Below are 12,949 nucleotides of genomic sequence, written 5' to 3' on the forward strand. Positions count from 1 at the left end.
GATCATCAAACAGAAGAGTTTCTGCATGTCAAAGGACATAGCTAGCAATATAAATAAAAAGACCACAGAATGGAAGATCTTTACTGCTATGCATCAGACAAGGGCCTCATATCTAAAATATACTTACAGCTCAAACAATTAAACCCCATAAAAGCAAATCCTCAAAGAAACAATCCCATTAATAAGTGGGCTAAAGACTTCAAGAGAAACTTCTCAGAAGAAATAAGGATGGCCAATAGACACATGAAGAGGTGTTCAACATATCTGGCCATAAAAGAAATACAAATCAAAACAACATTGAGATTCCATCTCACCCCAGTTAGAATGGCCATTATCAAGAAAACTAACAATAACAGATGCCACCAAGGATGTGAACAAAAGGGAACTCTACTACACTGTTGGTGCAAATGTAAACTTATTCAACCACTCTGGAAAGTAGTATGCTGGTTCCTCAAAAGACTAAACACAGAGTTTCCCTTCTGACCCAAAAATTCCACTCCTGGGCATTTATCCAAATGACCACAAACCAAGCTACACTAAAACTACCAGCACAACCATGTTGACTACAACACTGTTTACCACAGCCAAGATATGAAATCAACTCAAATACCCCTCAGTGGACAAATGGATCAGAAAAATGTGGTATATAAAAATAATGGAATTCTATGCTTCCATCAGAAAGAGTATTACCCCATTCATAAAGAAATGGAAAGACTTGGAAAAATTATATAAAGTGAACTAACCCAGACCCAAAGAAACGGATGATAAAAGACAAAAAAATACCCTTAGACATGATCAATTATACAGGACTATAGACATTAACACAGTGAGACCAAAGGAGGATATTCTTAGAAAAGGATCATGAAGTTTCAATAGCTATGGACATATGATCATATGTTTATCAAAATGAACTCCAAGAAATGGAAACAGGAAGATTTCATTTTACTTTTTGTGGTGTTTTTTGTTTTTCTCCTTTTGTCTCTGTTTTCATTTCTGTACTTACTGTCTTATATGTAAGTTTATCTGTTTTGGAAAGGTAAGGGGTAGCACAGAAATGGAAGGGCAAAGGGTGAACTAATTCAACAGTGATACATGCTAGAAACTATACTGGAGATGAACTATACAACTGTGGAGGAAGGGGGTCGGGAGGGAAAAAACTGGGAGATAACCAAGGGAAGAGGGGACACTGTTCAAAAAGAAATGGTACTCATTACCTGATCTATGTAACTATAACCCCTCTATACATCACCTTGACAATAAAAATAAATTTAAAAAATTCATCTATGTGGAGTGGAACTTCTGGAATGTTGACAAATCATTCCAAAATCAACTTTCTCAAAATACTGGAAATTAACCAAAGTTATACAACAACCTCAGGCATTACCCCAAGAAAAATGCTCAATCTGTTAGAATAAATAGCTGGATTTTTAGAATTTAACTTGCTCTACTACATACGCCTCTCTGAAGTCTGCAATAGCATTAAATACAGCCAACTCCCAAGCACAGTAACAGTGAAAAACACAGTCCTATAGCCACAGGGGAATCAAGTTCATATGACCCTGAAAAGCACCAGCTCTAGAGCACTGTCACTATTTGACCTGTCTCACAGCTCCCTGGGAAAGCCCTATTCACAAAGCATTATTTTTCGTTGATGTCACTCTGAGCTCACTCAGCAGGAAAAGCCCCATCTCTTGGGCTTTTGTCACAAACAATCATCTGCAATTGATGAACATCACAGCTATTAAGTCTGTCATACCAGCTGGGCAAACAAGAGACCAGTCAAAATTTAAGAGAAAGGTCTGTGAAATAAAATGTCCATAGAGGGTACCAAAAAACTTAGAAATATTCCTGAGGATGTAGAATTCCATGTACCTATTCAGGGTTCAGTACACAACTATCTAAGACCTGAAAGAGCCCCAATCTCTCACTTCTGGATGACCTTGAGGGCCTACTGTAGGTAGACTTCATATTCAAAGTGTGCCCCCCCCCCCCCAAAGATGGGAGACTTCTTGGAAAAAAGACATTTAGAAAAGTCTTTGTCCAATTATTTGCCTACCACTAATCAAACCAAGCAGAGCCTTCAAAGATCACATCTAACAAAGAAAATAAACAATAGGGTAAGTGTAAGAAAGTCACTAAACAAGCAGCAACAAGATACCTGAGGACATGAGGAATCTGGAGTTCCAAAGTTATATACTATGCATTAAACCATTTGAAATTTCCAATGCTAACAAAGAAATATGAGATATGCAACGATACAGAAAAGTACAGGCATAACAGAAAAAAAGCAGTAAATAGACACTAAGGAAATCAAGGTGTCAGGCTTCAAACAAACATGGTAAGTCTGCTATCATGATAAAGAACTGAGGGAAGTCATGTCTAAAGAATTAAAGGAAAGGGCCGGGGATATGGTCTAGTGGCAAGAGTGCTTGCCTCGTATACATGAGGCCCTGGGTTCAATTCCCCAGCACCACATATACAGAAAATGGCCAGAAGCGGCGTTGTGGCTCAAGTGGCAGAGTGCTAGCTTTGAGCAAAAATAAGCCAGGAACAGTGCTCAGGCCCTGAGTCCAAGCCCAGGACTGGCCAAAAAAAAAAAAAAAAAAAAAAAAGAATTGAAAGAAAGTATAAAAACAACATAAAATGAAGCATTTTTTAAAAGATAGTATTACAGGGATCAATGGAAAGAGTAACTAGCAGAAGAAAGAACCAGTAAATTTAAAGATACTTCAGTTGAGATTAATTAGTCTGAGTAACAGAGAAAAGTCAACAGAGCTTCATACACATTTGAAACAACTCAAGACTCCATCACTTAAAAAATTAACTGTAGATACACAGAGGTATATGTCTTGTTATATATCAGCCACATCCCAGCTATATGGAAAGCATAAGAAGGAGGATCACAGTCCAGACCAACTTAACAAAAACACATAACCAAAGAGATAAAGCAAAAAAGGTTGAGTGTATGGCTAACCTGGTACAGCACTTTCCTAACAAGTACAAAGCCCACAGTTCAAATCTCAGTACCAGCAAAAATAAATCAATTAACTTAAAAATATTTTAAAATTAACTGTATTCCTATATATGAGCAATAGATATAAATAAAATTTAAGACCATGATTCAATTTACAATAGCATTACAAAGAGAAAATACTAACAAATTTAATATAACTTTAAGATCTGTACCCTGAGAATTAAAAATCTTTGAATCTGAAGGAAATTAGGGGCTGTTTTTTTTTTTTGATGGTGCAATATTCAACATTCACGGATTAGAAAACTCAGTATTACTAACATGGCAATTCATGAAATGACTGAAAGCTGATCAAAGCAAATCTCTATCAAAACTCCAAGAGGCTTTTTCACAGAAATTGATGAGCTGGTCTTAAATTCCACATCAAGAGGCAAAACATATAGAATAGCCAAAACAATTTACAAAAAATAATAAATTTGATGGATTTAACTCCTCAATTTCAAAACTATAAAGCTAAAGTGATCACAGCAGTACTGTACTGGCATAAAGGATAGACACTGATCAGTGGCACATGACTGAGCATCCAGAAGTGTCCTTATATTTATAATACATTGATTTTTTTTTTGAGGTAGAGATTAAGAGGGATTTATTGTTTCCTGTGTAGTGTTACTTGGGAGAAGATAAAAAACTCTGCAGATAGATAATGGTGATTCTTCTAAATTAATACAAATACACTGTCACGTATATTATATTTAATATATATGCATATATGTTTTAATATATATGTATAATATCACATTACTTATGCCTAGTAAATAACTTATAATTTTACATTAGGTTTATTTAATCACAATAAAAAATAATTTGTTCTCAATTTATTATGAACCAGAGTTCTAGTATCTAGTACTAGATATCACTGATATACAAATCTGTTTCTCTATAGTGATTTTAAGTGACTAGGTGAAAGAATTATATGCAATCTATAAAAGTTTATAGGTTTGTATAGTCATTATTGAGTTAGAAAGATACAATTTTATATTAGTACAAATGACAGAATCACGGGCAAGTACATGTATAAGCAATGGGTACACACTGCTGAAATTTGTGCCCTCAGTTATTTCCATATGTTCTTCCTGAGTCTTCTTCAGATTTATCCCAATAACTTGTGAATACTTCCTCCCACTGACTCCTAGGGCTGACAGTACACCTACTGGCGAGCAGCAAGCCTCAGATGAGATTCCATCTCACAACTGTGCAAATGTACCACTCAGGTTGTACAACAGTGACAATTTCCATATCATGGATAATAATTTCAAACATGGCAGAAGACTGAAAAACTAAGAAAGTGTTTGGATTTGACTATAATTTCAGGTCTGATCAACTTTCTCGTTTTTGTTATTTTTATTAGTATATTTTACAAAGTGAGGGTTTTCATCATATTTCCATACATTGCTTCCTAACAATTATGCCAAGGCAATTTACTGGGAAAAGAAAAATCTGTCAAACAAATAAAACCTAGGACAACTGGATATTCACATGCAAAAACAGATAATCTTAGACTCTCCTCTTCCTTATGCATAAAAATTAACTTTAGAAAAAGCACAGACTTGAGAATTTTCAAGATCTGTTAACGTAAATTATTTCTCAGATACAATACCAAAAGTAGAATGCACAGAACAAAATAAACCTGATTAATTGAACCTCATCAAAATTCGTGCATGGCTCACTTCAACGACACCATTTAGCAAATAGAAAGAACTGACTGCTAGACAATGTTTGCAAAGCACATTTCGAATAAAGAACTTGTATGAATTCCTAAGAAGCCTCTATAACCATATAAGAAAAATGGTCTAATCAAAGAATTGATAAAAAAAAATATGAGGACATTTCACCAAGGCAGGTATAAGAATGAGTAATATGTCCATCAAATGATGCTCAACACCACTGGCCATTAGGAATATGCAAATTCAAACTGCAATGATATACTACTTCACACTCAGAGTAGCTATAATAACAAGGCAAACAAAAACAAATATGTATAACTCTAAAAAAAAATAGTGAGGTAGTGAGGAGCTGGGAATATGGCTTAGTAGTAGTGTGCTTGCCTTGCATGCATGAAGCCCTGGGTTTGATTCCTCAACAGCACATAAACAGAAAAGCCAGAAGTGATGGTGTGGCTCAGGTGGTAGAGTGTTAGCCTTGGGCAAGAAGAAGCCAGGGACAGTGCTCAGGCCCTGAGTCCAAGCCCCAGGAGTGGCAAAAAAAAAAAAGTGAAACCCTCATGTACTAATAAATGCAAAATATATTTCTAGTTTCGAATATGATCTATCAGTTCCTCAAAAATTTAATACAAAATTGCTATATAATACAGAAAATCTATTCCTAAAGAAATAAAAATATGCCCACACAAAGATGTTCACACAAATGCTCAAAGCAATGCTAACTATAATAGCTAAAAACTGAGAACAACCAAAATCTGCAACAACTAGTAATGGACAGAGAACAATCTTTTATCCATATAATGAAATCCTATTCAGCAATAAAAGCAGAAAAATGACACATTTCTTGTAATGGATGAAACTCAGAAACATTATTCTAGACAAAATTAGATAAAAAAATATCATATACTACATGCTAGAATTTATATAAAACACCCATAAATGACCAAGTTATGGGCACAACATAGATTACTGTCTAAGAGTAAAAACAAATTATAAATGATCAGAAGGGATCTTCCTGGAGTCGAGGGGGATGAATTAAAATGTTCTAAAACATTTGTGATGTGGTTATATAACACTCAACAAAATAAATCTCCACTAAGTTTAAAAAAAAAAAAGAGCTGTTAAAATCTTGTTAGCTAGGGGCTGAGAATATGGCTTAGCAGTAGAGTGCTTGCCTTGCATACATGAAGCCCTGGGTTTGATTCCTCAGCACCATATAAACAGAAAAAGGCAGAAGTGGTGTTGTGTCTCAAGTGGTAGAGTGTTAGCATTGAGCAAAAAGAAGCCAGGGGCAGTGCTCAGGCCCTGAGTACAAGCCCCAGAACTGGCCAAAAAAAAAAAAAAAAACACCCAAAAAACTTGTTATCCCTATCATTGCATGTTGTATAATATTCCATACCATGAGTATAATACAGAGTTTATTCACCTAGTCTTTTATAGGGATTTTCATTGTTTCCAAGTGTTTGCTATTGTGAACAGAGCTGATATGCACAGAAACATTTAATACCTATTCCCAGGATATATATTTATGTATACACATACATATGGTGACAACTAGAAATGGTGAATTGTAAGGTATATTTATTTGTAATTTCATTATATAATATCAACCTGGTTTTTGAAAGTAATAGAACAACGTATGTAGTAATGCTCACATCAGGATGAGTCTAATGTTTTGCGGCTCTATATCCTTTGATACTTAACTGTTGGTTATAAATGGAAACCAAGCAGCTAAATTCAAACCTAGAACATTCGTTTTAATTGCTATAGAAGTCTCTTGTTCATTTATATACTCTTTTCCAATGAATACTGTTTTCCTATTTTTACTCTAGCTGTGCTGCCATGACCATTTCTGTGTAAACACCACTTCATAGCTACTAGGATGGCCATAGTAAATGAAAATGAAAGCATTGTCAAGGATTTAGAAAAAAAATTAGAGCCATTTAAATTCTAATATGAATACACAATGGTGTGACCACTATAGACAATGGTTTAGAAGTTCTTCATAAGGGTAAACACAAAGGTAACATGTGAATGAGCAATTTCACTTCCATATACATGTCTAAAAGAATGAGAAGCAGAGACTGGAACAGGAAATTGTAAGCCAGTATGCATTGTAGCATTAGTCACAACAGCCAAAAGGTAGAAACAACTTACCTCTCTATGAACAGATGAACTGGTACATGCAATATGGTAATGTATATACTCTTAAAATTTAGTCAAAAAGGAATAAAGTTCTGATATGTGCTATAATACAAGTTAACCTTGAAAATGTTATAAAAGTTAAAAGTAATGAATATGAAACAAACAGAAAAGGACAGATGGTGTGATTCTCCTTATACAGAATACCTAAAGGGGCTGGGAATATGGCCTAGTGGTAGAGTGCTTGCCTTGTATACATGAAGCCTTAGGTTTGATTCCCCAGCACCACATATATAGAAGCCAGAAGTGGCGCTGTGGCTCAAGTGGCAGAGTTCTAGCCTTGAGCAAAAAGAAGCCAAGGACAGTACTCAGGCCCTGAGTTCAAGCCCTAGGACTGGCCAAAAAAAAAACAAACAGAATACCTAGGAGAATTCATAAAGGCAGAAATTAAGTTAGACATTATTAGAGCCTGAAAGAGAAGGGAATGCCTACAGAGTTTCTATTTTAAGTTCTAAAGAATTTTTGGAAATAAGAGGTGGCCAATCAACATTATGGGCATTATGCCACTGAATTACACATTTAAGATGCTTGAAATGAAAATTTTTATCATATATGTGACATATGCAGCATATATGTAAATATATGTATATAAATACATGTGATAAATGTATATATATATATATCATATATATGTTACCACAAGAAAAACCTAGTGTAATCATATTGAAACATCACAGGATCCAATTTAAAGGTGTCCCCAAAATCAAAAATGGGAGTAACTTGATAATCATATAAATTAAAGACTGACACAAATTTAACACCTCAGGGACTGGGAATGTGGCATAATGGTAGAGTGCTTGCCTAGCATGTATGAAGCCCTGTGTTCCATTCCTCAGCACCACATAAACAGAAAAGGCCAGAAGTGGCTCAGGAGGTAGAATACTAGCCTTGAGCAAAAAGACGCCAGGGACAGTGCTCAAGCCTTGAGTCCCAAGCCCCAGGACTGGCGTGCATAAATAAATAAACAAACAAATAACACTTCAAATTTATACAACTTTGAGTAATAATGTCAAATTTTGAAAAAATAAAATGAGGGAGGAGGTAACAAGTTGGATAAGAAATGTACTCACTGCCTTACGTATGAAACTGTAACCCCTCTGTACATCATTTTGACAATAAAGAAATGAAAAAAAAATCATCAGAGAACTATGCTACGATATTTTGATAGATTAAAGGTAGCTTTAAATTTTTTCTTAATCCTCTCCTTAAGGCGGCCTTAACTCACTCACCTGGAAAAAAAATCTAAATGATATTCTGAGTCTCTGAGGCTAAGACATAAGAAGCTTTTCACAGCTTACTTCTGAGGCTAGAGGAACATTCTTTTAGAAATTCCTAGCTCCCACAGATAGAGTCTAATTACCTTGGTAGCAACTATGCTAGAAAAGGTACATATGGACTCTCTGATGAATAGTCTCAGCTAAACTCCCCTTATACCCACCAAGACACATAAGCAAAGGCTGTCTCAGCCCTTCCCAGACTAGCCCAAAAATTCCTTCTACTACACAGAATGCCCAAGCCAAACTCTTCAAAATCACTTATCAAATTATGATTTATAGTAACAGCTGTTGTCTTATGCATCCTGAGTTCTGGGGCAATTTCTTAGGCAACTGTAAATAACTAAAGAAGCATCAGGTCATTACTCTGAAAGTTGGGAAAGGAAAAACTAAGTATCTGTCCTGTCAGTCCAGTACAAACAATTTCTGAGTAACTGCAGAACTGATAGAAGTATGCATTCTACGAAGAATTCTAGCTGAGAAATTCATAAATATGACATAGTTAGAAATGCACTATTTTCTATACATTTGACAAAATCATGGTTGTGAGCAATTATCCATCAGAGGATGACAAAATCTTAGGTGGAAGGTTTATACTTTAGGATCAGACTCAGAACACACACACACACACACACACACACACACACACAGAGTTCTACAAATGAAGTAAAAAGAAGAGAGGCCATTATACAGAGAGAGCTTTATGAAACAATAAAACACATACAGTGTGGGGACTGTGGTTTATATCCTCATTAAGATGAACGAACTGTACAAAGCCATCTTCAGACACCCCTGGAGAATCTGAACATGAGTAGAAAAGAAAATGATATTAAATATTTGCTCTTCATTTCTTTTAAGTGTCATAATGGAAGATTTGTTATGCCTAAACTATGAGTACTTGCTAGTTAAGAGATGCAAACTGACTGAATTAAGTGCATGAAGATCTCTAATCCTGTTTTAAAATTATCCAGTAGAAGATGACAAAATCCAAAGAACACTAACAAGATTGCCAAAATGTTGATGACTTGAACAACTAGATATTCAATAGACAGGGCTCATTTATATGAACTTTGAAAATGAAATGATGAACAATGTTTTAAGTGGAATGAACTTACGGATTAATGTGAGGACAACCCCATATTATACGGATCATTTCCATCATGAATGTGGTATATGATATTCTTATCAGTCTCCTTTGTTTCAGAAAAGGCTTTGCATATTTTTGTTAAATTTAACCTGAGGTAGCATATTGATTTTTGGTGACTATAAAACAAAATATACTTTTTAAATTGTTAAAATTGCTTGTGAACAAAATATATACTGTGTTCTGGTGAATTGTTTTTTTAATGTATCTTGAGAAAAAGTATTTCTTTGTCAGAAGAAATCTTTCCTTCCACAACAGAAAGAATGAAAGAAAAAAAAAACAAAAAAACAAAAAACCCAAAAAAACATTATTTCACTTGTGAACTTCATTTAAAATGAAATTTCCAGGGACAACTATATCCTAGAAAACAAGGCACCAGGAATTGCTTACACACAAGACGCATTCCTCAGTCCTACACAATGCAATAAAGGTCATGTGTCTGACAGGTCAGAGAAAAAGAATAGAAAAGTCATTTTTAAGAGGTAACTTACACAGAACCAGCTATTATTTCCCCTGCCCAGCAGCCCAAATCAAGCATTACAAGGGAAGAAACAACTGCAGAGACATGGCGCCACTCTTTGCAACATTCCTTCTAGTTTTTTCTTGTCCCTTTTCAGTTTGATAATAAGTTTGATTCTGTGTCTCAGTTCTTTTAACTCCATTCTAAATCTGACCTGGTTCAAAAGGTTTAAGAATTACCCAAAAAGCTATGATATCTAACTTAAACTTCTAGAACTCCAATTTTGGAAAAATAGCCAGAGCAGACATAGGCTCTGAGGAAGAGTGACATTTTCTTTAGGATTTAAAAAAAATCAATTTGCCAGAGTCTATTATTTAACTTTTACTTGTCAAGATATATATTAGCTCTGCAGAACTTCCATAACAAAAAACCAACTGGATGGCTTAAAATGTATTTATCCTCTCTCAGCTCTGGAGGTCAGAAGGCCAAGATGAAGGTGTCATCAGAGTGAACTTTTTCTTGAAAGCTGTTGGAATATGGTCCATGCCTCTTTCCTAGTTTCTTGTGGGTGTTGACAATAGTTCAGCTTCCAGCAGCCTCACTCTATGATCCACTCTCTGTTCCATCTTTGCAAGGATTTTCCCTGTGTGTCCCTGTGTCCAAATGCCCCTTGTCTGTAAGAAGAATAGTCACTGTATTGGAAGCCCACCCTAATCCTTCATGACCTCATTTTAACTTGAGTACAAGTCCAAAGACCCTATTCCAAATAAAGTCACATGCATTTTGTGACAGGAACTTTTAGAAATGGAGGTGGACACTATTCAACTGCTTAGACAGCAGTATTTGAATTGGGAAAGTCGTTAATAAGCAAAACCCAGCTCTTATATGATATATTTCACCCTCATGAACAAATAGTACTATACAAAGTAGCTGTTCAAGATGTATTCTGTAGAGAGACATTGAAAAGAGCACAATAGGACTCTAGGACATGAACTTGAAGGTGTAGTACACAGGCAGAATTTCTCCTCATCTTTTCCCTAAGCACCTTCAATGCCATTTTTGGAAATCTCAGCTCAACATTCAAGCTCATCACACAGAAGTCTTGTTTGCCATGAAATGCGCAGGACACAACCCAGTGAAATAAAGGACTCACTTTCTCCAGCTTCTCATAAGCTCATTTCCTGAGTTCAAACCCACAGTATTTTTTTAAATCACTATGATCACGTCGCTATTACATGATGTTGGAGGTTGCTTGTATTAAAATATATATGATCTTAGCAGAAGGATGAGTCCATTCCTGATGCTGGTGGACAAAAATGAGACAAGGCTGTGAAGTGGAACAGGCACCATGAGGGTGAGCCCAGGGAAGCTGGGAGGCAACAGTAAGTCCCTCTGGACTTTGAGGTTAGATAAGAGACCTCTAAGAGCAGCCTGGAATGGAGGTGAGGGGCACTATTAAAGGATGAAGTGAGAGCACCATGCCTTGTGAAGGTAAAAAGAGAGTTAGGAAAAGCCCTAAGTAGGAGACCCATAATGTAGGGCCACACATATGTAGCCGGCATAAAGGTGCCAGGTTGAAAGCATGTATAGGGCTGAAATCATTCCCCAGTGCCAAAATTCATGATCCATTATATTCTCTAGGTTCATAACCACCTCCCTAAAAGATAAGACATGGTGGCAACACTCATAATTAGCAGGAAGTGGCCATGAAATTGGGTTCCAGGACTGACTATAATCCCTCTGTGCAATCACACTCTATGCATGTAGGAACTGAACTAACTAGAAGGTGTAGTCCTGGTTTTCATTAAGAAAGCACCATTCCTTGGTACAAGAAATGAGCAGGTGGGCCTGGCATAGTTCTAGAAGCTTAGAGATTCTACTTCTAGAGAAAGAGGGAATGTATCTCAGCAGAGGACATGGAAAGTAATTTGAACTCCATAAATGACCTAAGAAAAAAATGAGCAAATCTTCAATAGCTTCTTTTAACTCATAATATGCGGGGATGTTTTAGAATTACAAAAGTCTATAATATTGAGGCTACAGAAAGTTATATCATGTTTCACCTTATAAAACAATCTTTACAACAGCTTTCCTCATGTGGGAAAGAGTTTTTCAAGCAGAGGGAGAAAAGAGAACACATGTATTTTGCTACAAATTCTATTAGCTCCATTAGTTCTAAAGTGATAAAAATAATGGGTGTGAAGAATTATACAAGCCAAGAAAAAATTTTCCCATAAGAAATTCTGTTAAAATTCAGGATTACTGAGAATTACCATACTTTCTAATCTCCATAGACTATAATCTTCATTTTACCTCACAAACAATAAAATGTCTGATAGTCATAATAATTATGAAGAAAAAGTGAGGCATACCAGAGGGAGAGAGAAACACACAGAAACAGGTTCTTAGCTGGTCAGAGAAGTAAAAGATGGATTGTGAATACTGAAACATAATGGAAAGAAACAAGTTGCCATTCGTGGAACAATATCCCAAGTGGAGGAAACAGCTGGTAAAAGTGTATGACGCTAAAGAATAAAGGTACTCACATAAATGTATGTTGTGACTTTTCTAAGAAGATATGGTATGTAGTCCTTGACAAGTTTATGGAACCACAGAATCCTTTATGAGGGAAAAAAATCAAGATTCTCTTCAAGGAATTAGGATTTCTGCATAATGTCCTTCAGGATTATGTAGTTATGAAAATGAAAGCATATTCCAGTTAACTACTACGAAACTTGCTAATACTTGCTAATGAGCACAGGACACTTCTAAAAAGTATACATAAAAAGGAATACTAAAAGACAAAGCTTAAGAAATACATAATACGGCTGGGAATATGGCCTAGTGGTAAAGTGCTCGCCTCGTATACATGAAGCCCTGGGTTCGATTCCTCAGCACCACATACATAGAAAAAGCCAGAAGTGGCGCTATGGCTCAAGTGGTAGAGTGCTAGCCTTGAGCAAAAAGAAGCCAGGACAGTGCTCAGGCCCTGAATCCACGCCCCAGGACTAGCAACAAAAACAAAACAAATAAAAGAAATACATAATAAATTAAAGTTTGGCATTCAAAATTTTCTAATTAATACTAAAGCTTTTTTCCGACTAGCTGTAAAAGAAGTTTCAGAATGGTCAGAAACTCACACTGACAATTACTCATTAAAACTACCGAATTCTTTAA

General features: G+C 35.8%; 1 protein-coding gene across 1 annotated transcript in view; it reads right to left on the bottom strand.

Annotated features, from left to right (window-relative positions):
• The window catches only part of Sdk1 (sidekick cell adhesion molecule 1), a 788,311-nt gene that overhangs the window by 687,346 nt on the left and 88,016 nt on the right, over positions 1-12,949 (bottom strand). The window lies entirely within an intron of this gene.

Source organism: Perognathus longimembris, chromosome 1, assembly GCF_023159225.1.
Source record: "Perognathus longimembris pacificus isolate PPM17 chromosome 1, ASM2315922v1, whole genome shotgun sequence".
Lineage (NCBI taxonomy): Eukaryota > Metazoa > Chordata > Mammalia > Rodentia > Heteromyidae > Perognathus > Perognathus longimembris.